At 36.6% G+C, this 27662-nt stretch overlaps 1 protein-coding gene across 2 annotated transcripts in view; it reads right to left on the reverse strand.

The window, feature by feature from the left end:
- The window catches only part of EDA (ectodysplasin A), a 325997-nt gene that overhangs the window by 80247 nt on the left and 218088 nt on the right, over nucleotides 1-27662 (reverse strand). The window lies entirely within an intron of this gene.

Here is a 27662-nt window from a genome sequence, read left to right on the forward strand (position 1 = left end):
AAAGGTGATATACAAATAACCAATAAACATATGAAAAGATGCTCAACATCATTAGTCACCAAGGAAATATATAGTAAAACCATAACAAGAGACCTAATTAAACTTAAAAGCTTTTGCACAGCAAAGGAAGCCATCAACAAAATGATAAGACAACCTACAGAATGGGAGAAAATATTTGCAAACAATGTGACTGACAACGGGTTAATATCCAAAATATAGAAACAGCTCATACAGCTCAATGCTGAAAAAAAACGAACCTAACCAAAAAATAGGCAGAAGACCTAAATAGACATCTCTCCAAAGAAGATATACAGATGAAAGATGCTCAGCATTGCTAAGTATTAGAGAAATGCAAATAGAAACTACAATGTAGTGTCACTTCATACTGGTCAGAATGGGTATTATCAAAAGTCTACAAATAATAAATGCTGGAGAGGATGTGGAGAAAGGGAATCCTCCTACACTGTTAGTGGGAATATAAACTGGTGTAGTCACTATGGGAAACAGTATGGAGGTTCTTTAAAAAAAAACAAAAAATAGAGCTACCATATGATCCTGTAATCTCCCTTCTGGGTATATATCCAGAAAAGATGAAAACTCTAATTCAAGAAGATATATACAACACAATGTTCATAGCAGCACTATTTACAGTAGCCAAGACAAGGAAACAAGCCAAATGCCCATCAACAGATGACTGGTTTAAGAATATGTGGAGTATTAGCCATAAAAAAGAATGAAATATTGCCATCTGCAACAACATGGGTAGAGCTAGAGAATATTATATTTAGTGAAGTAAGTCAGACAGAAAGACAAATATTATATGATATCACTTATATATGAAATCTAAAAAACAATGCAAATGAATCTATATACAAAACAGAAACAGACTCACAGACATGGAAAACAAACTTATGGTTACCAAAGGGGAAGGGTTGGGGAGGAATAAACTAGGAGTATGGAATTAACAGATGTGAATTACTACACATAAAATAGACAAGCAACAAGGATTTACTGTCTAGTATAGGAAACTATATTCAATATGCTATAATAACCATAATGGAAAATAATCTGAAAAATGTATGCTGTACACCTGAAACTAACACAACATTTTAGAGCAACCATGCTTCAATTAAAAAAACATAATGAGAGACCACTTCACACCCACTAGATGGCTATAATAAAAAAGACAGATAATACCAAGTGTTGGTGGGAGAATACAGAGAAATTGGAACCCTCATACACTACTAGTGGGCTTGTAAAATGGTGCAGCTGCTTCGGAAAACAGTCTGGCAGTTCCTAAAAGGTAAAACACTGAGTTACCATTTGACCCACAAATTCTACTCCTGGGTGTACACCTAATAGAGATGAAAACATATTTTCTTTTTTTTGATATATATAAATATATTTATTGAAGTATAGTCAGTTTACAATGGTGTGTCAATTTCTGATGCACAGCGTAATGCTTCAGTCATCCATGAACATACATATATTTGTTTTCATATTCTTTTTCACTGTGAGTTTACTACAAGATATTGTATATAGTTCCCTGTAATATACAGTATAAACCTGTTGTTTATGTATTTTATATATATATATTAGTTAGTAGCTGCAAATCTCAAACTCCCAATTTATCCCTTCCTACTCCATTCTCACCCTGGTAACCATAAGTTTGTTTTCAATGTCTGTGAGTCTGTTTCTGTTTTGTAAATCAGTTCATTTATCTTCTTTTTTTTTAGATTACACATATAAGTAATATATGATATTTTTCTTTCTCTTTCTGGCTTACTTCACTTAGAATGACAATCTCCAGGTTCATCCATGTTGCTGCAAATGGCATTATTTTATTCTTTTTTATGGCTGAGTAGTATTCCATTGTATAAATACATCACAACTTCTTTATCCAGTCATCTGTTGATGGACATTTAGGTTGTTTCCATATCTTGGTTATTTTAAATAGTGCTGCTATGAAAATTGGGGTGCATTAAAATTGCATCTACATTTTCTTTAAAAACATGTGCATGGATGTTCATAACAGCATCATTTATAACAGTCCAAAGTGTCAACAACTCAAGTGTCCATCAAGTGATGAATGGATAAAATATAGTGTATCTATACAATGGAATATGATTTATCCCCCAAAAGAATGAAGTACTGATACTTGCTTCAACATGGATGAACCTTGAAGTCATTATGCTAACTGAAATAAGCCAGATACAAAAGGACAAATATTTTATGATTTTTCACTTCTATGAGGTACTTAGGGTTGTCAAGTTCATAGAGACAGAAAGTAGAATCATTGGTTACCAGGAGCTGGTGGGAATGGAGAATGGGGAAATAGTTTAATGAATACAGAGTTTCTCTTTGGGAGGATGAAAAAGTTTTGGAAATGGAGAGTGGTGATGGTTGCATAACATTGTGAATATATTTTATGGCACTGAATTGTATCCTTAAGGATGGTTAAAATAGTAAACTTATGTTATATACATTTTACCACAATAGAAGAGGAATGAAGTATTTATATAAGCTTCAAAACGGATGAATGTTGACAATATTATGCTAAGAGAAAGCAGTCAGACACAAACAGCCATATATTATATGAGTCCATTGACATGACATGTCCATAACAGGCATATCTCAAGAAAGAAAGTGGATTAGTCATTGCCTAGGATGGGGAAGGGTTGGGGAGGAATAAACTAGGAGTATGGAATTAACAGATGTGAATTACTACACATAAAATAGAGGGAATGGAGCAGTTGTGGAATGACAGCTGAAGGGTTTCTTTTTGTGGTGCTGAAAATGTTCTAAAACTGATTTTGTTAGTTGTGTAACTCTGTGAACACTCTAAAAACTAAGTAGTTGCACATGTTACATGGGTAAATTATATAGTGTATGAATTATATCTCAATAAAGCTGCTTTTTAAAAAATTAGGATTATAACAGTCAATAATTAGTGAGCAACCAACGTATTACTTAGGTTCATGGGAATTTTGCTGTGTGTGTATCATTTTTTAATATATTTGTATACTGTGTTTAGCTATTTTAATAAAGTATTCTATTTTAATTTTTTAAAAGATAAAAGCAAGCTAATATTTTTTTCTCAAATAAATTACATCTGTGTCTAAATGGCATTTTGGACTCTACTGACAAAAGGCTAAAGTACCTTGTCGCTACACTCGCAAACTACAAAAGAAGCAAACAGGAAATGAATGTTCTTCTGAATGTTGGAACTGCAAGTAAAATGACATCTTAAGAACCTCATATTTATGTGGTGTTTAATTTACAAAGCACTTTCTGATATATTTCTGATGTACTGATCTGTTAATATCCTTGTGAGGTGATCAGGATGGATGTTAGGCCATCCCCAGCCCTTCCCCCAAGAAATTAAACAGATGTTCGATCCACCTCAGTCTCACAGCTACTCAGTGGCTGAACTGGATTTGAATTCCAAATCTATTCAACCAAATGCTCTGTCTAATCTGCCACTCTGTTCAATAAATTAGACCACACAGTACTCCAATCACAGGACAAATTTCTATATAATAAAGGCAAACCAAAAATGTGAAAAATTTATAAATAGGCCATTAATATACAAAACTCTCACAAACTGTCTGTTTGTGTTTCTATCTCCAATTTATGTTTTTGTGAACTTTGAACAAGTGTACGATGTTATGTGTACTTATGGCTTTTTAACAAAGGCATAAATGGCATAAGATAAAGCCAGACAGGGTTTGGGGCACATGGGTTCTAGGTAATAATTTTGTTGATAGGTATTTTCTGGACATGTGCATTATATTACTTTGGAATTAGATCTAGCCATGGTCTCTTCAAGGAACTGCTGACCTAATGGGAGGAGGAGGAGAGGCAAGAGAAAAACAAATATGTGACCAATAAAGAAACATATAAATTTGAATTGAGGAGTAAAGAGAATTAGGTTAGAAGAAAAATTATAGCACAGGGAACTATATTCACTATCTTGCCTATAATGAAAAAGAATATGAAAAGGAATACACACACACACACATTTATATGACCAGGCTGTACACCATAAATTAATACATTGTAAACCAACTATACCTCAATTAAAAAAAAGAAGAAAAATTATAATGGACTGGAGGGTAGATAGGATGACTTTGAACAATGACAGAAAGTTTCAGAAAAGCCTTGGTTGGAATGCCTAGTTCAAGCCTGACATTTCGCTGTAAAATGGAGAGGAAAGAGATCCTAATCAGCATAGCAGAGTGCAGTTTGTATTTATTTTTCTCATGAAAGTCTCTACAAATGCAAGGACTGGAATCATATAGAATATGATTTAAAAATTCATTGGCATATTTCTTAAGAATATGATGTTGAATGAATTTATTTCACTGAATGGACAATAAGGAAAAATGTCCAACTATTTGGTGTTTGTTCCAAGTAATGCATCCCAAATCTTTGAACTTCTCAATCAATAATGTAAACAAAGAAAACAACTTCCATAATCTCCATGGCACTTAGCCCAACCTAGGGTGGTGGGGGAAGCTTATTCCTTTATCAATGATTTTTACATAGAGCCTCAGGCAACTTGCAAAGAACATTTTCAAGATCACGCACATAATCCAACTACCTCTGACCTCCATTAAACTTTCCCAGGAAAAGAGAGAAACCTATGACTGAAGAAAAATGGATGCATCTTGTGTTCTCCAGATCGTTACACTCCCATCAGAATCCTGCTTCACACCCACTGGGAGAAACGATCAGGTAGTTTGTTGGAGATCAATACACTGAAACAGTGAGTCTTAGTTCTGATTTTACGCTATGCCATTGGGTCTCTGATTTTTTTCCAGGGGTATTAGGGAATTCTGGAAACATTCATTTCAGTTCATTTTAGCTTTTAGTATAAATATATGCCAAATGGCACTTTTTGCGGGGAGGAGAAGGAGTCTTGGCCAGGGAAAGAAATCCCAAATCCAGCTAACAAAAGAGTATTGTAACTCCAGAGGTGGGAATTACTGCTTTAGCTCTCTGCTTGGCATGAACATCAAGCCATGGTTTTCCGTTGCTTCTCTGGTGTCATAGAAAGGGAGAAAGAAGATGGATGACTTTGATGCTCACATTTTAAAACCTTAAAAACACATATATCTAGAAATTGTACTCAATTGTTAATAGTGGTTATGTCTGGGAATGGAGGTTGTGGTGTTACTTTCCCTGTGTCATATCATAAATTTCTCTAATGCTTAACTTTATTTTAGAAGGAGCATGTACTGCTCTTGTATTCATTAAAACTTTCAATTGAGGTTTCAGAAATCAATAATAAAATAAATAGAAATTATTAAGCCTAAAAAGACATATTAAATAGCTTTAAGTCCAAAGACAGTTGTTATAAATATAGACTAGTGCTACAGAATTCTTACAGCATTACTGTCCAACAGAAATGTAATATAAGCCAAACTGTGAGACACAGATGTAATTTTAAATTTTCGATTAGCTATATTACAAAAGTAAAAAAAAGTCAGCTGAAATTAATTTTCATGGCACACTTTATTAACTCAATATTCCCCAAATATTGCTTTGTTGGGTACTGAGTCTTTGAAATCTCCTATTTATTTTACATTTACAGCATATCTTCATTCACATGGGCTATGTGAATTATTAATTCTACGAATTGTTCTCACCCGAATGAAACTATATAGCACGTGAGGGAGAAGGTAGATGGTGATCAGCCAGAGGGAGTTCCAGTATGGGTTAAAACTAGTAGGAAGAGCAACTGGTAGGGATAGGGCTGCTTGCAGAGGCCCAAGACTTTGTGAATGGCAGTTGGTCCTAGTTTTCCAATCCTATTTTGCTCTACTGGGCTGCAGCTTGTAGAGTTAAAGCTTGGAACAGTAGCTGTGAGTAAAGCTGGGCCCTGCTGGTGAAGGTTTCCATCCAAATTTTGACAATGTCAGCACATCTAGAGAACGTGGGTCCTGTCTTCCCTAGACCCTCAACCCTTGTCTCGTTTTCAGCAGTTAAGCCCTTTCCTCTGCATCCCCTAAATTGTCTTTCTGCACTGGGCTATGTGCAGGTACATACTAGAGGTACTGGCAGGGCAAGACAAGAACTTGACTTTTGGTTTATATGAAAGCATTCTCTGAGAGTGGAGGAAAGGTGGAAAATTCTAAACTAAAGAGCTCCCTCCGCCCGTCCCCCCCCCCCCCCCCCCCGTCTTAGATGGCATTACAATTCATCACAATGAGTACAGGAAAAATAACCTCTAGGAGTTAGGGCTTAGCATAGCTGGTTCTAATGGAAAAACATGAATCTGGGAGTGTTAGCTGGACCAACTACAAGGGAATGATTCTGAAGGAAGAAGTGCTGAGGAATTTATATGAAGTTAGAAATGAGAAACAGCAATAGGAAGTTCAGGGCTTAAGCCAAGAGGCTGGCATTGAAGAAAAGGAGAATCACACAGGTGCACATGGGGCTATAGAACTCGCATTGCCCACGGCTTTACATTCTGAAAAGTGTTTTTCAGATCACACTATATTTAATCCCCACGGTAACCCAGTGAAGTAGGTATTACCATTTTATAGGAACCAAGGCTGAAAGACAAAGTTTCATAGCAACTAAGTAGCAGACCTGCAACTTGAACCCAGGTCCCTAAATGTGAAACCAAAGTTGGTTTTATTGCTCCAGTGATTTACAACTGAGGTATTAAAGTCTGTTGCTAATACTGTGCTGCTAACAAAGTACTGAAGTAATGATTTACTTAAATAAAAACTGGAATAGATTTAATGGTGTTTCTGTTATAGTGTCACTCTCATTTGCATTCTGATTTCTTGAGCAGAAAACAAAAGAACCTAGTTATAGCCAGCATTCTAGGAAAGTGCATGGAACCCCAGGGACCCCAGGGAGGGAGTCCCACATGGGAGACTGTACACGCTGCAAATTATGCCTATAAAAGGTCAAGATCTGCCACACTATACACCATAGCTGTCAGAAAGGTAATTTGGTGAATGAAGAGTAAGATATTAAATATATGATGATAAATTACAATGTAATTTTTATCTCTTCATTTGTGTTTAGATGTGAGAATGGAATTTCTCCATTGAGAAATTATGTCCATTGCCTAGAATTGCCCTTTAAAGAGGTTGTTTGATGAGAGGAAGGTATAGCTCAAGCAGTAGTGTGCATGCTTAGCATGCATGAGGTCCTGGGTTCAATCCCCAGTATCTCCTCTAAGAATAAACAAATAAATAAATCTAATTACCTCTCCTCACTTGGGAAAAAAAACCAAAAATAAATAAAATAAAATCTATCTCTTCCTCTCAATTAAAAAAAAAAAGAAGCTATTTGGTGACAGCATCATTACTGTGGCACAGGAAGAGAACTGGAAAGGACCCACACGAACAAATATTTATAACAACTCCTTCCCTCAATCTCTCAATAATTTACCAAGTATGTGCCATCATATACAACTCCTGTGGCTTCATGGACATCTGTATTGTCCAATGCCTGTCTCTTAAGATCCTTCAAATACAGCTTTCTCTACTAAAAGAGGGGAATGGTTTAACATGGACCTATAGCATGTTTTCCTTCAATCAGCATTCACTAACTACTTGACTGTTTGCTTCTCCTAGCTAGTTGCCACGTTAAGGTAGAAGGAATCCCTAATCTTTTGTGACTTATCATCTAGCTGGGAAGATGAGAGAAGTACATGAAAGAGATCTAGAAAATCTAAGTGTCTTAAGCATGTACGTGGAAGAATGTAAATTAAGAAGATGCACTCTCTGGATAAAGGTTCATTAAAGCCTTTTAAAGACCATGAAGATTTAGAACTGGATCCTGAAAGGATGGATAAAGATTAGAAGTGAGCTAGTAAGAAAGCAAACTATGGTTACCAAAGAGAAAAGGGTGAGGAGGGATAAATGAGAAGTTGGGGATTAACAGACACACATTACTATATATGGAATAGATAAGCAACAAGGACCTACTGTATAGCACAGAGAACTATATTCAATTTCTTGTAATAACATATAATGAAAAAGAATCTGAAAAGAAAAAATATATGTATATATATGTATAACTGAATCACTTTGCTGTACACCTGAAACTAACATTGTAAATCAACCACGCTTCAATAAAAAATTTTTAAAAAAAGAAGTGAGGCAGTAAGAAGGCAGTCGAGGAAGGGGACTGATTTAGTAAAATCAAGAGGCTGTAACCAGCAAGATCTGGTGAAAAAGGTAAGACCGCTGATAATGCTGCTTGGTTGCCACCCATGGCAATGTTATATGATATATTAAGCATAAGTAGGTCTTTGGTTTTCTTGTAATCTCTTACTTTCTTGAAATTCCCACACCAATAAACTCTTATAATAAAACTGCATTGTTTTCTATATTCAATTTTTATGAGAAATAACTCCATATCTGTACATCACTGTAGTTTGCATAATATTTGTGTATATATCATTTTGTTTGACCCTTACAGCAATCTTGTGAAATGACATGGAAGCTGACTTGCTACAAGTTAGAGGACCAGTAAGTGGAGAGCTCAGGACTTGAATCCAGATCAGTTTCAGTGCAATCTTCAACCTTGACATGCCATTTTGACCAATAATTGATATTCATAAATGATATTCTTAAGGTTCTATAAGATTCTGGTGTATATCTTGCATCAGGAATTATTTAATTATGCCCTGGGTCATTTATTATGTTTAGAATATTTGCTTATTATTCAAAAGTTAAAAACCCATATGAAATATTTTAGAACTTATAATCTTTAAGCTGGCTGTTAGTAGAGTTGGTTGAATACTGTACTTCAGATTTCTTTCTATTTACAATGCTATCTGGTCCTCACCTGGCAGCTTCAATGCACAGCGAACACCTCACTTTCTTGGCACCACATAAGAGGTTCCACAGAAATGAGCTTTCAGGGTAACTAGAACTTACTCCACTGATAGCAGACTTTGAAATCTGGCAGAAATCTTTCTGTTTTCAGACTTCCCTGTCTTGTCATGTTAGATAAAGTTGTCTATTAAGGGCTAAGCATCAGTATGAAAATCCTCTACTGGACCATAGAGTGAGATGCTCAGCGTCTTACTATGGCATGTAGGGAAATTTGAACCCCAAAATTAATGGTCCCAAGTGTCTTCACTTTTCTAGTTATTCTGCTTTTAGAATAATTATTTTCCTTACACTGCTAACTGTGCCTTTGTAGGATTATCAGTTTTCTCACATCTGGTAGACCCTTTCTCCCACTCTAATTGGTTGCCAGACAACTGAACTCATTAGTACATCAGTAGGTACCTCAATTTCATATAAAACACTAAACCAAGCACTATTTACAATAGCCAAGACATGGAAACAGCCTAAATGTCCATCAACAGATGACTGGATAAAGAAGATGTGGTATATTTATACAATGGAATATGATTCAGCCATAAAAAATGACAACGTAGCACCATTTACAGCAACATGGATGTTCCTGGATAATGTCATTCTAGGTGAAGTAAGCCAGAAAGAGAAAGAAAAATACCATATGAGAGTGCTCATATGTGGAAATCTAAAAAAAGAAAGAAAGGAAAGAGACAAACAAACATAAATATAAAACAGAAACAGGCTCATAGACATAGAATACAAACTTGTGGTTGCCAGAGGGGAGGGTGGTGGGAAGGGACAGATTGGGAGTTTGAAATTTTTAGATACTGACAGGCATATGTAGTATAGATAAACAAGATTATACTGTATAGCACAGGGAAATATAGGCAAGATCTTGTGGTAGCTCATGGTGAAAAAGTATGTGACAATGAATATATGTATGTTCATGCATAACTGAAAAATTGTGTTCTACACTGGAAATAGACACAACATTGTAAACTGACTATAACACAATAATAATAATAAAAAAAAAACAAACACTAAACCAAAAGGCTTAGTGAGGTAGGTGCCACTCCTCTCCTACAGGTGTAAAGTAAGAAGCCTCAGTGGATCGAAATTTTGTTCCCAGATCACCGGCTTTCATCTTCCCACCTTTTAGGGTTCTAGCCTGTGTTCTGGATATTTGAGGTTGTTAAATAAAAGACTAGTCAGGGTATACTGAGAATAATTATATTTTGTTTATAAAACTCACACTGTGTATCTTTCCACAAGATGGACAAAAGCAGATATAACCATTAAACTATCAATAGTGACTGACAGCAGTTTGTGATATCTAATTTTTAACTCTTTAAAAAATTTTTATATATTTATTTATTTTTAATTGAAGTATAGTCAGTTATAATGTGTCAATTTCTGGTGCACAGCATAATATCCCAGTCAGGAATGTGTATACACACACACACACACACACACACACACACACACACACACATATATATATATATACACACATATATTTGTTTTCATATTCTTTTTCATTAAAGGTTATTACAAGATATTGAATATAGTTCCCTGTGCTATACAGAAGAAACCTGTTTTTTTTTGTCTATTTTTATATATAGTGGCTAACATTTGCAAATCTCAAACTCTTAAATTTATCCCTTCCCACTCCCTTTCTCCTGGTAACCAAAAGATTGTTTACTATGTCTGCAAGTCTGTGTCTGTTTTGTAGATGAGTTTATTAGTGTCCTCTTTTTTCTTTTTTATTAGATTACACATACGAGTGATATCATATGGTATTTTTCTTTCTAATTCTTTAATTCTTAATTCATTGGTGGGAGAAGAAAAAGAATCTTATTTAAAATAAAGACTCCACTTTAATCTTTAACAATGCTTTATGTTTTTCTAAGTGCTTTAGCTTGTGTTGTCTCTTTTGATCACCACAATCCTGTGAGATAAGCAGGATAGCTTTTTTTCTCAACTAAAAAGTGGCTAAGTGATTGTAATACTTGAGAAAAAGCATTCTCATTTATTCAATCCATAACCTGAGAAGTAGATGGATTAGTTCTATTCTCATTTTATAGTTAGTATTAATAATTATCAATTATTGGGCACCCATTAAGTGCCAGCATTGAGTTAGGTATTTTACTGTATCTCTAGACTTTATAATGTCTTATCAAAGGAAGTATTATTATTGTCTTTAGGTAATGAGAAAAGTTAGTCTGAGAGAGGTTATATGACTTGGCCAAAGCCACAAAGCTAAAAGCAGTAGAGTTAGAAATTGAAATTAAGACTGTGATTTTAAAATTTAAATCAGATCTATGTGGCTTTAAATTCTATGCTTTTCCTTACCCCAAGGTATCTAAGAGGGAAACCGAGTGTTAGAGAAGTTGCTTCTTGATATCAACTAAGTTTTTCTTTCTTGTATGTGTATTTCTTCCATGAACTGGGAACTTTGTTGTACGAAATTTGGGTTTTGTTTCTGATAGACTCTGGATTTTGTACACTATGCTAGGGGGTGGGGAAAACAGATTATATTCAAAATGCTGAACTGAAACTTGAAACCAACCTCTGAGATAAAATATTTGTACCACAAATATACCCTTTTCCTTTAAATAGGTTACAATATAAACCTATGCTTTTAAAGAGCTTTGGAGATAACTTGTAAAGATAATGTGATTTACAAATCAATGACTTTATGAGTCATGTAAGAAATTTGTCTTTTCTTTTGAACAAAATAGAAATTTAAGTGTGTGGTTTGAAATATAACATTTCATTTTGGGTAGCATGCAATACATACTTTAAAATTTGATCATTTCATTGTAGGTTTTTTCTTTTTTAAGAGAGATGAAATATATCTGAAATTCGAGGAGAGAATCAAATTGCTGTATTTACAATAACTGAACATCCTCTCAGGAGATACTGTGAAGCTATCATGAGAAACACATTCTTTTTCCATTTCCTTTTTAAGAAATCATATTTCTAAACAGATTAGGATCAAAACACAGCGAATTACCAAGTCAATCTTCTTCCCGCTCTTCTGGCACAATGCAAGATAATCATGCACTGAATTTCATTTATAAAGATGACACTACTAAGTTTCTGGCAGCAGGCCAGGCCCACGAGTTGTTTTGCTATAGGGAGAATAGATCTGCACAAAGCCACCTTCTTTCCTGTACACCATTTGACAACTAGCATAGATTGGTTAGATGCCTCAGTTGGGGTATACAGAACTCCCGTGAGGCTTGACCTTAAACAACTGACCTAATACACCATAGTACTAGAGTAATCAAAGGGGCTGCATACTGGAAGCAGTGGTAAAATGCAGCCAAGATTCATAAGCCCACAGCAAAGCATCCTTGGTCTTTCACCATTTCAAAAATAGCTTTCTCTACATTTCTGGACATGTTAATGGCATCGGATCTATGTCTTCTAAGTCAGCTTAGAGTCCTCAACAATAAAGGAAGTAGGATCAATCGTTGTTTCTAAATTACATTGAGGGTCCAAATGGTGCTACTATGCACCAGAGATTAGTTAAGTACAAGATCAGGAAAATAAAAACTGTTACCAAAGGTAAGAACCGTTATACATGGCTTATGTCTTATAATTAGTAAACAAGGAAGAATTATATTTGCCTTGCTAATATTTATTTCTCAAATGGAGGGCAGAGGAGAGATGTAGTGAGATGGGGGAGATGCCAAGATAATTTGGGATTAAAATACCATTGATCAAATGCTTGAGTGAGCATATGAAAGCCCTGAGGTGGTTCTGGGCTCTTGTCACATTTTCTTTGCCCAATAGCTCTGGCTTCCCTCAGTCTTTCCTTTATGTCTCCTATGTTACATATCAGGTTTTCTAAGCCAAGAGGAGAGTCAGAAAACCTAGGGGAGTGGTGCACCTTTGCACTCTCTGTTCCCTTTGTCAGAAACATATCTTCTGCTTTTCTTCATCAAAGGCCCATTCATCCTCCAAAAGCCAATGAAAATTTCACCTCATCCATTCATATATACATGCCTAGTATGTGTCAGGCATTGTGCACTTCTCCTTGGAGACCCATTTAATATATTTGATTGGCCATTCTGTGGCTCCTTCCTCTATACTTCCACTGCAATCATATCACACCTCCATATCAGTACTTACCACCTTTGGGAAGTATTTACAAGACTTTTTCTTATGAAGATCATGGGCTTCCAGAACTAAAGAACCTTATATTACCAATTTTTGTATCCTTAAATATAATACACTGTCTTGCACATGGTAGAATACAGTAAATCTCTAGCAATTATTCTATTCTCCCCTCCCTTTCATTTATATATATATATATATATTTTGGAGACGGTTTTCTCTAAAAAAACCCCACTATTTTTTGTTTGTTCTTTTTAGGGGGCAGTTATTAGGTAATTAGATTTATTTATTTATTCATTTTTAAAAATTGAAGTATAGTCAGTTACAATGTGTCAATTTCTGGTGTACAGCATAATTTATTTATTCATTTTAATGGAAGCACTGGGATTGAACCTAGGACCTCGTGTATGTTAAGCATGCTCTCTACCACTGAGCTGTAGATTCCCCCCTTTTCATTTATATTTGCTATTTTCTATTGACTCATCTGATTTGATTCTCAATCCTTCTGTCCCTGTTACTCTACTAAAACTGCTCTTACCAGTGTTGCCAACAACATACTTCTTACTGAATTCAAGGGATAAATTGGTAAGATGTAAGCCTAGAGCTGCTCGTAGCTATTTCTGCCACCTTATGGAGAGAAACTGCCTGAAGAATAAGGCCAATACAAAGGAAAGCAGAACTGAGACAGTCCTGATGACATCATCTGCGCTCCAAGATTCAGTCATGTTTTAAGCCAGCTTTGTCAAGGACTTTATGGTCATAAATGAGCCAATAAATCTTATGCCTTCTTCTTTTTACAAAAATCTGAATCCAGTTTAAGTCAGCTGTCACTTGTAACTGAGAGAGTCCTAACATAGTTAACTATCTCCACATCTATATTTCCAGTCCAGATATTTTTCCTGAGCTTAAGATGCATATCTCTAACTACTTACAGGTTTTCTCCTCTTGAATTTCCTACAGGTACCTGAGACTTAACCTGTCTAAAACCTCATATTTTCCTACTCTGATCATTATCACAGTGAATAGTACAGCACCTTGCCAGAAACCTGGGTGGTTTCCTTGGCTCCTCTTTTTCTCCCTTCAATCAAACACCAAGTCCTAATTTTTTCGACCAACTAACTAAATCTGTCTATGTCTGTCTCCATTGCAGCTCTTCTAATCCAGCCCCCATAATTCCTTATATGTATCATTGCAGCAGTCTTCTAGCTGCCTTCTTTGTCTCCCTCATGCCCTCTTCAGTCCATTTTTCCTTCCCATTGGATCCAATTTTTCATTTATTACATTTTAAAAATAAATTACAGTAACACATGCTTATTGTAACAAGTCAGACAATACAGAAATATGCAAAGAATCACTGAATGGTTCTCCCTTTTCCAGCCAATTCCCTTCCACCTGAGGTAATCTGGAATTCCTTCTGCTTCCCACATCTATTTCTATGCTATTTTCTATATATCTATGTCTATAAAACATTTTTAGAGTTTTAAGATCTTTTTAATGAAAATGTGATCATATTATACACATTACTATGAAACTTGCTTTTTATTACCTACAAAGGAACATGGCTAATTTTTCAGGTCCATATATGAACCTCTAACTCATTCCTTTTAATAGCTGTCAATATTATGGCTATGTCATACTTTACTCAATCAACCATTTCCTTATCCATTGATATTAGGGTTAGCCCTCTTTCTGTCACTAAAATAGTGCTGTAATAAACATCCTTATATATATATTTGACCTATGTAGTGGTATTCTTATACCTGTAGGATGGATTTCCAAAACTGTATCAAAGGTATCCTAATGGTTAATTTTACTACAGTTGGATTAATATCCAAAATGGGTATAACATCTTATATTCTCAAATGTGACATATTACATTAACAGAATAAAAGATAAAAATCATATCATCTCAAAAGATGCAGAAAAGCATTTGACAAAATTTAACATCCTTTTGTTATAAAAACTCTTCACAAATTAGGTATAGGATGAATACATCTCAACATAATAAAGGCTGTATATGACAAGCCCACAGCTAGCATTATAGTTAACAGTGAAAAGTTGAAAGCCTTTCCTTTATGATCAGGAACAAAATAAGATACCCATTCTCACCACTTCTATACAATATAGTACTTGAAGTCCTATAGTCAGAGCAATTAGGCAAGGAAAAGCAATACAATGCATCCAAATTGGAAAGGAAAATGTAAAATTGTCTCTGTTTGCAGATAATATGGTCCTGTACATACAAAACCCTCAACTCCACCAAAAAACTGTTAGAAATAATAAATGAGTTCAGTAAAGCTGCAGGATACAAAATCAACAACAAAGATCAGTTGTGTTTCTATATATTAACAATGAACCATACAAAAAAGAAATTCAGACAAAAATCCCATTTATAATAGCACCAAAAATAATGAAATACTTAGGGATAAGTTTAACCAAGGAAATGAAAGATCTATACACTGAAAACTACAAAGCACTGATGAAAGAAATGGACAGACACACAAAAATAGAAAGATATCTTGTGTTCTTGGATTAGAGGAATTGATACTGTTAAAATGTCCATATTACTTGAAGCCATTTTTTAAGATTCAATACAATCCCTATCAAAATTCTGATGTAATTTTTCACAGAAATAGAAAAAATAAAATTCATATGGAAGCACAAAAGACCTCAAACAGCCCAAGCAATTTTAAGCAGAAAGAACAAAGCTGGAGGCATTACATGTACTGATTTCAAAATGAATTACAAAGTTATAGTAATCAAAACAGTATGGTTCTGGCATAAAAACAGACATATAAACCAATGAAACAGAATAGAGAGCCCAGAAATAAATCCATGCATTTATAGTCTACTGGTCTTCAACACAGTTGCCAAGAGCACAGAATGGAAAAAGAATAGTCTCTTCAATAAATGATGCCAGGAAAACTGGATGTCTACATGCAGAAGAATGAAATTGGACACTTATGTCACAGAATATACAAAAAATAACTCAAAATGGATTAAAGACTTAAACATAGACCTGAAAGTATAAAACTACTATGAAAAAATATAGGGGAAAACATTCTTGACATTGGTCTGGGCAGTGATTTTCTGGATATGACCTCAAAACCACAGGCAACAAAACAAAAATAGACAAGTGAGATTGCATCACACTAAAAAGTTTCTGCACAGCAAAGGAAGCAATTAGCAGAGTTCAGAGACAACCTACAGAATGGGAGAACATGTTTGCAACCACATATCTGATAAGGAGTCAATATCCAAAATACGTAAGGAATTCAAACAACTCAGTAGCAAATAAGTAAGTAAGTAAGTAATAACCTGATTAAAAAATGGGCAAAGGATTTGAATAGATAGTTTTCCAAAGAAGACATACAAATATCCAACAGATATATGAGAAGATGCTCAACTTTACTAGTCATCAGGGAAATGTAAAGCAAAACCATGAGATGTCACCTCGCATAGGATAACTATTATTAAAAGGACAAGAGATAACAAGTGTTGGTGAGGGTGTAAAGAAAAGGAAACTCTTGTACACTGTTGGCAGAAATGTAAATCAGTATAGCCATTATGCAAAACACAACAGAGGTTTTTCACAAATTAAAAATAGAAATACCAGATGATCCAGGAATCCTACTTTGGGATCTATATACAAAGGAAATGAAATTAATATCTTGAAGAGATATCTACACTCTCATGTTCATTGCAGCATTATTCACAGCAGCCAAGATATGGAAACAACCTAAGTATCCATTGAGAGATGAATGGAAAAAGATAACGTTACACACACACACACACACACACACACACAGAGGAGGTGGTTGCCAGTAGCTGGGGGTTAGGAGATATGTTGGTGGTGAGGGTGTTGGTCAAAGGGTACAAAATTTTAGTTAAGCAAGGTAAGTAAGTTCTGGAGGTCCAACGTACAGCATGGTGTCTAGATAATAATACTGTATTAATATACTTGAAATTTGTTAAAAGACTAGATCTTAAGTGTTCTCACCACAAAAAAGGGTAACTATGTCAGGTGATGGGAATGTTAATTAGCTTGATTGTGGTAATCATTTCACAATGTATGTATATCAAAATATCTCATTGTTCACCTTAAATATATGTACATTTATTTGGCAATTATACTTCAATAAAGCTAGAAAAGCACACAATTTTTATTCTTTTCACAAAGGTATGGGGTTTTCCACCTAATTAGCATAGGATGTTACTATATTATCAAATTACTGCTATTGTATTTGGGTGATGGGTAGAAAAATGACATGCATATTTTATTTATTTAAAACTTAAATTTTCTTTGTTTATTTTAAATTAGTAGTACATGTAGATGCTAAAATATTGGCTATATTTCCTAGGTTGAACAATACATCCTTGTAGCTTATTTTATACATAATATTTTGTACCTCTTAATCCTCTGCCTTCATTTTGCCCCTCCCCCTTCCCTCTCCCCACTGGTAACCACTAGTTCCTTCTCTACATCAGTGAGTCTGTTTCTTTTCTGTTATATTCACTAGTTTGTTGTATTTTTTAAGATTCTACATGTAAGTGATATCTTACAGTATTTGTCTTTGTCTGACTCACTTCACCCAGCATAATGACCTCCAAGTCCATCCATGCTGTACACCAGAAACTAATACAACATTTTAAATCAACTGTACTTCAGTTAAAAAGCAAACAAGCAAACAACCAACCCATTTAAAATATGTGCAGAAGAACTGAGCAGACATTTTTCCAAAGGAGGAAGTGCACATGGCCAACAGGAACATGAAAAGCTGCTCAACATCACCAACATCAGGGAAATGCAAATCAAAATCACAATAAGACACCATCTCACACCTGTCAGAATGGTCATCATCAAAAAGAACACAAATAACAAATGTTGGCAAGGATGTGGAGAAAAGGGAAAAGAAACCCTTGTACACTGTTGGTGGGAATGTAAATTGGTGCAGCCACTATGGAAAACAATATGGAGGTTTCTCAAAAACCCCAAAACAGAACCACCAAATGGCCCAGCAATTCTACTTCTGGGCACATACTCAAGAAGAACAAAAACATTAATTCAAAAAGATATATACACCCCACTATTAACAGCAGCACTATTTATAATTACCAAGACATGGAAGCATCCCAAGTGCACATCAACAGATGACTGGATAAAGAAGATGTAGTACATATATGTAATGGAATACAACTCATCCATAAAAAAGAAGGCTATTTTGCCATTTGCAGCCCTTCATTCACTTTTTTTTTTTTTTGCACTTCAAAACCCTAAATTTTATAACTGGTATAAACACTTCAATTGCATCAAAAATAACAAAATATTTAGAAATGAACCTAACCAAGGGGGTTTATACTCTGAAAAGTGTAAAATATCGATGGAGGAAATTGAAGATGATACAAAGAAATGGAAAGATATCTTGTGCTCTTGAATTGGAAGAATCAACATTATCAAAATGGCCATATTAACCAAAGCAATCTACAGATCCAATGCAACCCCTGTCAAAATACTCATGACATTTTTCACAGGACTAGAACAAACAATTCCAGAATTTATAGGGACCCTAAAAGACCCTGAACTGCCAAAGCAATCTTTTGTAGGTCTTTTTTCCCCACCTCTTTCTTCTTTTTCTTCTCTTTTCTTATGGTTTGATGACTAGAGAAGTTCTTTTAACATTTGTTGTAAAGCTGGTTTGGTGGTGCTGAATTCTTTTAGCTTTTGTTTATCTGTGAAACTTTTGATTTCTCTGTCAAATCTGAATGAGAGCCTTGCAGGATAGAATATTCATGGTTGTAAGTTTTTCCCTTTCATCACTTTAAATATATTGTGCCATTCCCTTCTGGTCTGTAGAGTTTTTGTTTAAAAAATCAGCTGATAATCTTATGGGAGTTCCCTCATATATTATTTGTTGCTTTTGTCTTGCTGATTTTAATATTTTCTCCTTATCCTTAACTTTGGTTAATTTGATGACTATGTGCCTTGGTGTATTCCTCTTTGGGTTGATTCTGTGTGGAACTTTTTGCATTTCCTGGACTTGGGTGACTGTTTCCTTTCCCAGGCTAGGGAAGCTTTTGATTATTATCTTTTCAAAAATTTTCTCATGTCCTTTCTGTCTCTCTTCTCTTTCTGGGACCCCTATAATGCAAATATTAGTGTGCTTTATGTTGTCCCAGAGTTCTCTTAAACTATTTTCATGTCTTCTCATTCTTTTCTCTGTTCTGCAACAGTGATTTTGACTAATCTGTCTTCTAGCTCACAGATCCATTCTTCTGTCTCATTTAGTCTATTCTTGGCTCCTTCTAGTGTGTTATTCATTTCAGTAATTTTATTCTTCAACTCTGGGTATTCTTTGTTTTCCAACTCCTTGCTAAAAACTCTGCTCTGTGTATCTATACTCCTTTTGAGTTCTCTGAACATCTTCTTCATCATTACTTTAAACTCTTTTTTGGATAGATTGCCTATCTACTCATCACTTATTTCTTCTGGGATTTTATCTTGTGCCTTGGACTGGGAGCTATTCCTCTGTCACCTCACATTGTTCTTGCTATTTTTATTTTTAGGTAGGTTAGTTACTTTCTCAACCTTGGAGAAGTGGCCCTCTGTGGGAGACATCTTATGCATCCCAGCAGTACACTCTTGTCACCCAAGGACCAGGATCCAGCCAGTCCCAATATTTGTGGATTCCTTCCCCAGGCTTTGGGATTATTGTTTTCTTATTTCTGATATCTGCCCCCTGGTGGATGAGGCTGGACTAGAGGCTTATGCAGGTTTCTTGGTAGGAGGAGTCAGTGCCTACCCACTGCTGAGTAAAGCTTGGTTGTGGTCCTCTGGTGGGTAAGGCTGTGTTTGAGGATCAGGAAGTCTGCTGATGGCTGGTGCTGTGTTCCCACCCAGTATGTTGTTTGGCCTGAGGTTTCCCAGATCTTAAGCCTACAGGCTGTTGGGTGGGGCTAGGTCTTGGTGCAATCATCCAATCAAGATGTCAGCCTCCAGGAACGCTCCTGGAATGTCTGCCACCAGCTTTTATGTCCCCTAGGTGAGCCACAGCCATCTCCTACCTCCTCAAGAGATTCTCCAAAACCAGCAGGCAGGTCTGGCCGAGGTTCCTATGAAGTCACTGACCCTGCCCTTGGACCTGGCACATGTAGGATTCTGTGTATGCTTCCTAAGAGAATGAAGTCTCTGTTTCCCCCAGTCCTGTGGGGCTCCAGGAAGTAAGCCCCTCTGGCCTTCAAAACCAGATGTCCTGGGTCTCCTCCTCCCAACGCCAGGACTCCAGGCTGGGGAGCCTGACATGGGGCTCAGAACTCTCAGTCTTGTAGGAGGGCCTTTGCAACTTAATTATTCTTCAGCTTGTGGGTTGCCCACCCAGGGGGTATGGGGCCTAATTATATTGCAAATACAGCCCTCCCAGCGTCCCGCTGTGATTCCCTCTTTGTGTTTCCAGTTGAAGAAGATCTTTTTTGCTAGGTTCCAGTCTTTTTTTTTCGATGGTTGTTCAGCAGTCAGTTTGGTTTTGTCATAGTCATAAAGAGAGGCGAGCTCGTAGTTTTACTACTCTGCCATCTTTACCGGAAATTCGTTTGATCTATTCTTGATATTGATCCTTTGCTTGCCCATTGCCTTCAGGATAGTTTCTATGTCCCATAAAATGGATGCCCAAGGCCCTGCATTATTTGGCCCCTGTTGGCCATTTCACTTATTATCACTTTTCCTTTAGAAACCCACACTAATCATGCACACTTTTTTTGGTTCCCCAAATGAGTGAAGCTCCCCTTTACTGTAAGCCTCCCAACATGTATGTTCTTGCTGCCTGGTTGACCCTTCCCTCAAATCTTCACTTGGTTAACTCTTGAGCATAGGTTGCAGCTCAGATGTTACCCCCATTAGGATTTTTCCCTGACCTCCCAGGTCTAGATCAGATGCTGATGTGTCCCATAGCATCTGATGCTTATCCTATTATCCCACTAACTATGCTGTGTTGAAATCATCCACCTATAAGCCTGATGAGGGTAGGGTCTTATCTTGTTCACCACTGGGTCTCTAGTGTTTCAAGCTGTGACCAATAGACATTTATTCAATAAATAGCTGGTACTTAATAAACATTTATTGAATGAATAAATGAGACAGAAGAGGCCCTGTAGGTCTAGGAGTAGAATCTTGGGTAAGGCAGGGCTGCATAAGCAATATACTACAGAGCAACAGGAGTCTTCTGCTACATATCTACATCTGCCTGTGATATTTTGAGTAGCCGTACAAAAGGGTACTGACAGTTCACCTCTTTACCAGCAGATTAACCTTAGCCTTCACTTCTTGAAACCAAACACATGCTCTTAATCCTTACTGAGCCTCTTCATGGATGCTGATGAAAAGGTTCATTTGACCATGCAAACTGAAACCCTGAGTATTTCATCATCTAGACATCATTAATTGGCTAAAACTACTCTAGCTATTACCAGCTATATTATATTATAGAAATCAGGAATAGTTACAAGCAAATTATAACAATTAGACCATCTATTCTAATAGTTTAACATATTTTTCTTATCCTAATACATTTGAGGATATGATATAATCTCATCAGTAAGAGTACTACTTTGCTATAGTTTTCTTAATGGGGTGCAGGGTGGTCAGTTTCCAGGGGTGTGTATACCTTGAACAAACTCCTTAGATGATTTTGAATCTCTTATATCCGAGTTGAGAATCACTGATTCTAGTCTAACCTTTAGAGAAAGCTAAGATCTAAGAAGTAAAGTTAAGACTTGCCCAAGGTCACACTGCTAGTATAACTACTAATGGCAGGGTTGAGCTTAGAATCTTGGTCTTCTGCCTTAGAATTCATAATATTTCCTAATATTAAGAAACAAATAACTAGAAGGAATTTAAGAGAGAGTGAGACAGACCAGAAGCACCTTTAGAAAACCTCAGGAAACTGGGCCTGTGACCTCCTTTAAGCAAGTAAGATTCCTCAAAGATATCTTACCTTTACAGCATTTTCCCAGTGGGAGGTGGGTATGTTCACACTTTACCTCATAAGATGCTGTATTGCTTATGTCTGTTACAATGGGTATGTATTATTTTTGTAATTAAAAAAATCTCACAAATATTTTTAAGGAACCTAATTTTTAACTAACCTGTACACTCAGTTCACTTTAGGACTTAGGTGCTAAGGACAGGAGTTTGGTAGCTGCACCAACTATTCACGTCTTACAAGTAGCTGGTATTCTACAAATGATTGTTAACCAAGTATCAGTGGTAAAAGGCTGTTGAAATCATTTTGTGCAGGGCTAGTTCCATGAATGAAAATATAGCTTTAAAGGGCATTTTGGAGTATGAGCAAGCTAAGCATTTATCTTATTTGATACAAAGTCACTTTCCAGAGTGTTCTGCTGTGGGCACTTAGGCTGTTGACTTCCATGACTAGGAGACAACCCTGGGGACTCTACATCTGAAATCCACAATTCTCTTCCAGTCTACACACATCAGAAACCCTCAAAAGCTTTAAGTTTGTCTTTTGAACAAGCCCCTAAGACTCTATCAGCTCTCAAAATGATTTCAGTCTCTCTCATTTGATACTAGCATGGTGATGGCTCACTGAAAAGCAATAAATACAAGAGCAACACTAGAAGGAGGGCACTTCTTAATTCTAGCTAACATTTGTGTAGGCAGAAAGTCTGTTTCTTTGAGATGATAGCCTTTCATGTTCATCTGTATCAACTTAACGGTAGCTATGCCTTAGTCCATTATTAGTTTTAAGAAACGAAGGACAAAGGATATATTTCAGTCTTATTTGTTTTTTCCCTTTACTCTTTTATAATAGCAAAAAGAATGCTAACTTTTTTTATCTGTCCAAAAATAAACTACAAGGAGATACTACAGAAAGACACATATACACAGCCAGCCAGAGTAAGAGAGTGACATAGAACTGTACAGATGTGATCATTTATTGTGATGAGGCAGGCCACAGTTTGAGGCTTGGAGTCCTCTTCCTATGGGCTTGGATAGTATCAGTCAGTACAAAAAAGGACACACTGGCTCAAAGAGGGTATCTTTGTAGAAATTATGGCTATCCATAAATTAATGAATATGAGTGCCTACAATGCCTGGGAGGCCATGCTACGATGTTCATTTTTCCAGAGAGAATTTAGTAATAGCTGTTAATAATTCCTGAAGCATTTTGGCATACATTAACACTTTTGATCATTATGAAGACTGCATGAGGTAAGCAGAGCTAATTATTTCCATTTTATAGTTAAGAAAACTGAGGCTCAGAGGGATATCACTCCTCCAAGGTCACATGGCTGATAAGGTGGCAGCAACATCAGGATCGGGATCCAGAGATTGTGACTCGGTCTAGTACCTTTACACAATACTGTACTTTTATTTTTATTCTCTTACTAGGACAGAAACACGGGTGAATGGCAGGTATGGAGAGACATTAATATTTCGATTGATTCCTGAGAGTGCTCCTACAGGAAGAGAACAGATGGTTTTACAGTAATATTTATAAACAATAGAAACTATCTCCATGGGAATTCTGGACTCACATTATCTGATTCTAAGACTTCATGACCCTCTCTTTCATTCTCACTAGAAAATAAAGTGCTGCAGATTTCTGGAGTACACTGCAAGAGATGACCATGCAAGCCACCTAGAGCTATTATTACTTCAGAAACATCACAAAGATGGGTCTCAGCAGGAAATCCTGGCACAGATTTCTGGAACTGTTGTGACTCACAACACTTACACTGAGGGGATCACGCTTTCCTTGCAGAACAACAACAATCTAAAGTGCATATATATATGAGCAGAAATGAACTTAAAACCTGTATCAAATATTTTTGGTCAACTCAAAACTGGAGCAGTAAATTCAAGGTAGTGATGCAGTCAAGAAACAGACTTCACTCATTTTCTTAAAGTTATAAAGTGCCAAGATTTATATTGGAGGAGAACTAACCCTGTGTTTGGGACTCCTGCATCCTAGTCAAAGCCTTCATTTATAGAGTAATCCAAATGAAGAAAATAAGATGAATTCAATCATTTCTTGAATGATAGATAGGTCAGAAAGATTGGATATGCTCTGGATATATACACTGACTTTTTATGGCAAGATTGACTATGTCTATGCTAGGCTTCTAGTCAACTAGTTTGGTAGTCTGGTGAAAACAAGAAAATCGGTTTCTGTAGCCTGATTTATTCTTGGTGAACCTAGGCAGGCTCCTAAAGATCTCACATTCCTTGCTTTTCCTAAATGTGAATGAACCATTTGTTAACACTTTTTTTTTCTCTCCCACAGGGATTAGTGAAGATCATCAAACTTAATACCTATAGCTCCTATAGAAAAAATCTAGACTCCTACCCTCTGCCCATCTGTTGTTCGATCATTCATTGAGCAAATGTTTGAGTGCTTTCTACACATTGGTGCTGTGTAAGGTAAAACTCTAGGACCCACTCTCACTACCCTGCCTTTGTTTCTCTTTCACCTGTTGCCAACAAATGTATCTGCTTCCTCATTAAAATGTAAGCTTCTCTGAGGCTCTTGTCTTATTCATCTTTATACTCTTGGTACTGCGTAGAAGTCTTGTTAAATGATAATAAAATAAATTTTGGGGAATTGAAGTGAAATCCAAGGATAGTAATAGATCAAAAAAATTATATAAGGAATTAGAACTGATTTTCCTGCTATCTTTTAAAACTTATCTCTATTTTTGACTTTTGAAAAATTTCTTCCTGAAATCCCTGTCATGTTCTTAAATGTTCAAGGTAAATGACTTTTTCTTTGATACTTGTGATGCAAACCTGAGCTGGATAGCTAAATCTTTACTATAATACATCAAGTAATGTGGATGTAGAATCAACGCCTGATAGCTTTTTTTTTTTTTTTCCGGTCTTAACTCACCCAACTCTGATTTCCCTACCCCTTCTGATCTCTTACTCTCTTCATATGATTTATAGATTGACTCATTTCTTTGATGAGAAGTTTTTATTTTTTATAAAATAGGGTCATCTCATTGTCTTGAGACACAGTGATATACAGTATAGACTTACCTATCCAGCTGCCTCTTTAACACATATACTTGGTGTCTAATAGACACCTCACAGTTAGCATGCCTAACTGAATTCTTGATTCCTTTTCTACCCACATTTACCCTTTCCCTCTCCTGTTTTTCCCCATTTCAGAAATGGCAATCTGACTAGTCTAGTTCCTTAGGTTCAAAACTGTGGGGTCATCCTTGGCTCTTCTCTGTCTCTTATACCCCTTTATCTAATCAATCCCCAAATCCTGTCAGCTATTCCTTCAAAAATCAATCCACAATCTGATCACTCCTTCCCACCCCACTGCCACCATGCTGGTCTAAAGCACCATCCTTTCTCACCTGGGTTATTGTTATACTCCCCCAACCTGTCTTCCTGCTTCTGTCCCTTCTGCCTGCAGTTATTTTCAATACAGCATCCAGAGGGATTCTATTAAAACCTATGTCAGATCCTGTCACTCCTCTGCTCAAAATTCTCCAATGGTTCTCCATCTCACGTAGTGTAAAGGTCAGAGTTCTCATCTTGGCCTATGACAAGACTTTAGACTTGACTTTGCTCTCTGATCTCATCTCCTTCTGTCTTCCTCTTGCTCGCATCGCTCGCAGCCACACTGACCTTTCTGGTACATATCAAGCATTCTTCTACTTCAGAGCATTTGTATTTCCTGTTTATTCTCTCCTTCCCTACCCCCACTCCCTATGGCTCCCATGGCTCACACCTTCATTTCATTCAGGTTTCTTCTCAAATGTGCCCTTATTAGAGGGACCTTCCCTGATGACTTTACAGGACACATCACGTTCTCTCCCTCTTGCCCTGCAGCTTGTTCTCCACAACACTTTTTGAAGGCAAGAAGAAAAATATATTGAGAGTCTACTACAGGCCATGTCCTTTTCTAGGCAATGAGGATGTAAAAATAAACAAGCATCCATATCCTTATGGCATTTTCATTCTAGTATTATATAAGCTGCTGTATTTTCTCAGTAAGTATTTGGTGAATGTACTGAATAAATATAGCATACACTCAGCAGAGTAACAGGAATGGTTCAAAAGCAAAGGAGATGTGGATTGGCTCATCACCCTTTAACTCATTGGAGCACTCACCCCATCTAAAGAAATGGTTATGTAGCCTCCCAGTTGAAAGGTTGGAAATATAATCAAATCCCAGGACCGCCATCCATTCTTAGGAGCTCTTGGTTTCCTCCCAGCTACACTGTTTAAAGAAAATACCTGGGATTGCATGAGAAATTTGGCATTGGCACAAAGTGAGTAGATTCCAGTGACTGGCAAAAGTATCAGACCAGGAAGACATTAGATAAGAAGTGCTAAAAATTAATGAGAGGCTTTGGCCTTCACCAGAAGGAGAAACTATTTTGGATCAAAACAGAATAAACACTGTAAGGAAGATCAGTAGCAGAGATGCTGGTAGCCGGATCCAGATAAAGTGGTTTGGGAGAGCGGAGGAAGCTGCCTCTTTATAAGAAAACTTGGGAGGCCAGATGAAGAGGTAAACTTTAGAAGCTATTAGACTTTCCACATGGAGAGGAAAGGAAGAAAATGCCCACTACAGAAGATGATATTGCTGTCACCACCTCTCTTCTCTCCTCCTTAGCAACTGGGGAATATGAAAGATTTGTGGTACTGGGAATAGTTTCAGAGGAAGAGTCAAAAGTGGAAAGACCTACATGCATCAAAGAGTAAGATGATAAGGACAGGAAAGGGACCATGATTCTCAGTTCTCGGCTTTCACATCACTTTTTGAAGACTTCCAGGAAATTGGCTGCAAGCATTATGTGAATAATGCATGCCTGTAACTTCATGGACCACATTTCCTAGGCTCGAATTTGGTCATCAATTGTATGCAAAGTGTCTGCTCTAGAGAATGACCCCACTGGTCCAGTTCTCAGTTCAAGGGCTCAAAGCTGCTGCCACCTCCATTGACTAGAAACATCTCACTTATTTCTGACTCTCTTTTCTTTATTACAGGGTCCTTGTTCTGAGTGATTTCCCCCCCCACCAAACTTCATCCGATTTTACCTCTTCTTGCCCCAGCTGACAAAGCCTTGGCCCCATTTCTTCAATTGCACATGGCTTCTGGAACTGCTCCTATCATTGGCCCTTACTTACATTGACAAATGTCAGCTTAAAAAAAATCTCATTTTCACCTTCATAAAGTCATATTGCTTTCTAACCTCCCAGAGGTGTATCTTGGGCAGATTTAGCCAGACACATGCTGTCTTTGAATCCAGGTGGCTTTGCAACAGCCCAGAGCTATGCATTCTACAAACTCCTTCTTATGCAAAAGAGGTAGTATTCTGTCAACTGACAGAATGATGTTGAAATAGTGATTCAAGGACCCTGTCCAGGAGCTGGCTCAACATTTTGTTAAGCCCCACAAAGTGCATTGCTAGTTAAATCTGTTTCACCCTCAATATGGGTGGTTTTAATGGCACACCATAACCTAGCTGAAGGGGCAATCAACACCATCAGCTACATTACAAACACTGAAACTTTGCTAGATATTTGGCTGGATTCTGGGGCTATACAAACAGAAAAGAATCCCTGACTTTAAGGAACTTACAGATGAGTTCTAGAAGCTCTAGTTCATATATTAGCATGGTACCAATACCAATGTTGATATAATTATCATTGGATCTGAGACA

This window comes from Camelus dromedarius, chromosome X (genome assembly GCF_036321535.1).
Source record: "Camelus dromedarius isolate mCamDro1 chromosome X, mCamDro1.pat, whole genome shotgun sequence".
In the NCBI taxonomy this organism is placed as follows: Eukaryota; Metazoa; Chordata; class Mammalia; order Artiodactyla; family Camelidae; genus Camelus; species Camelus dromedarius.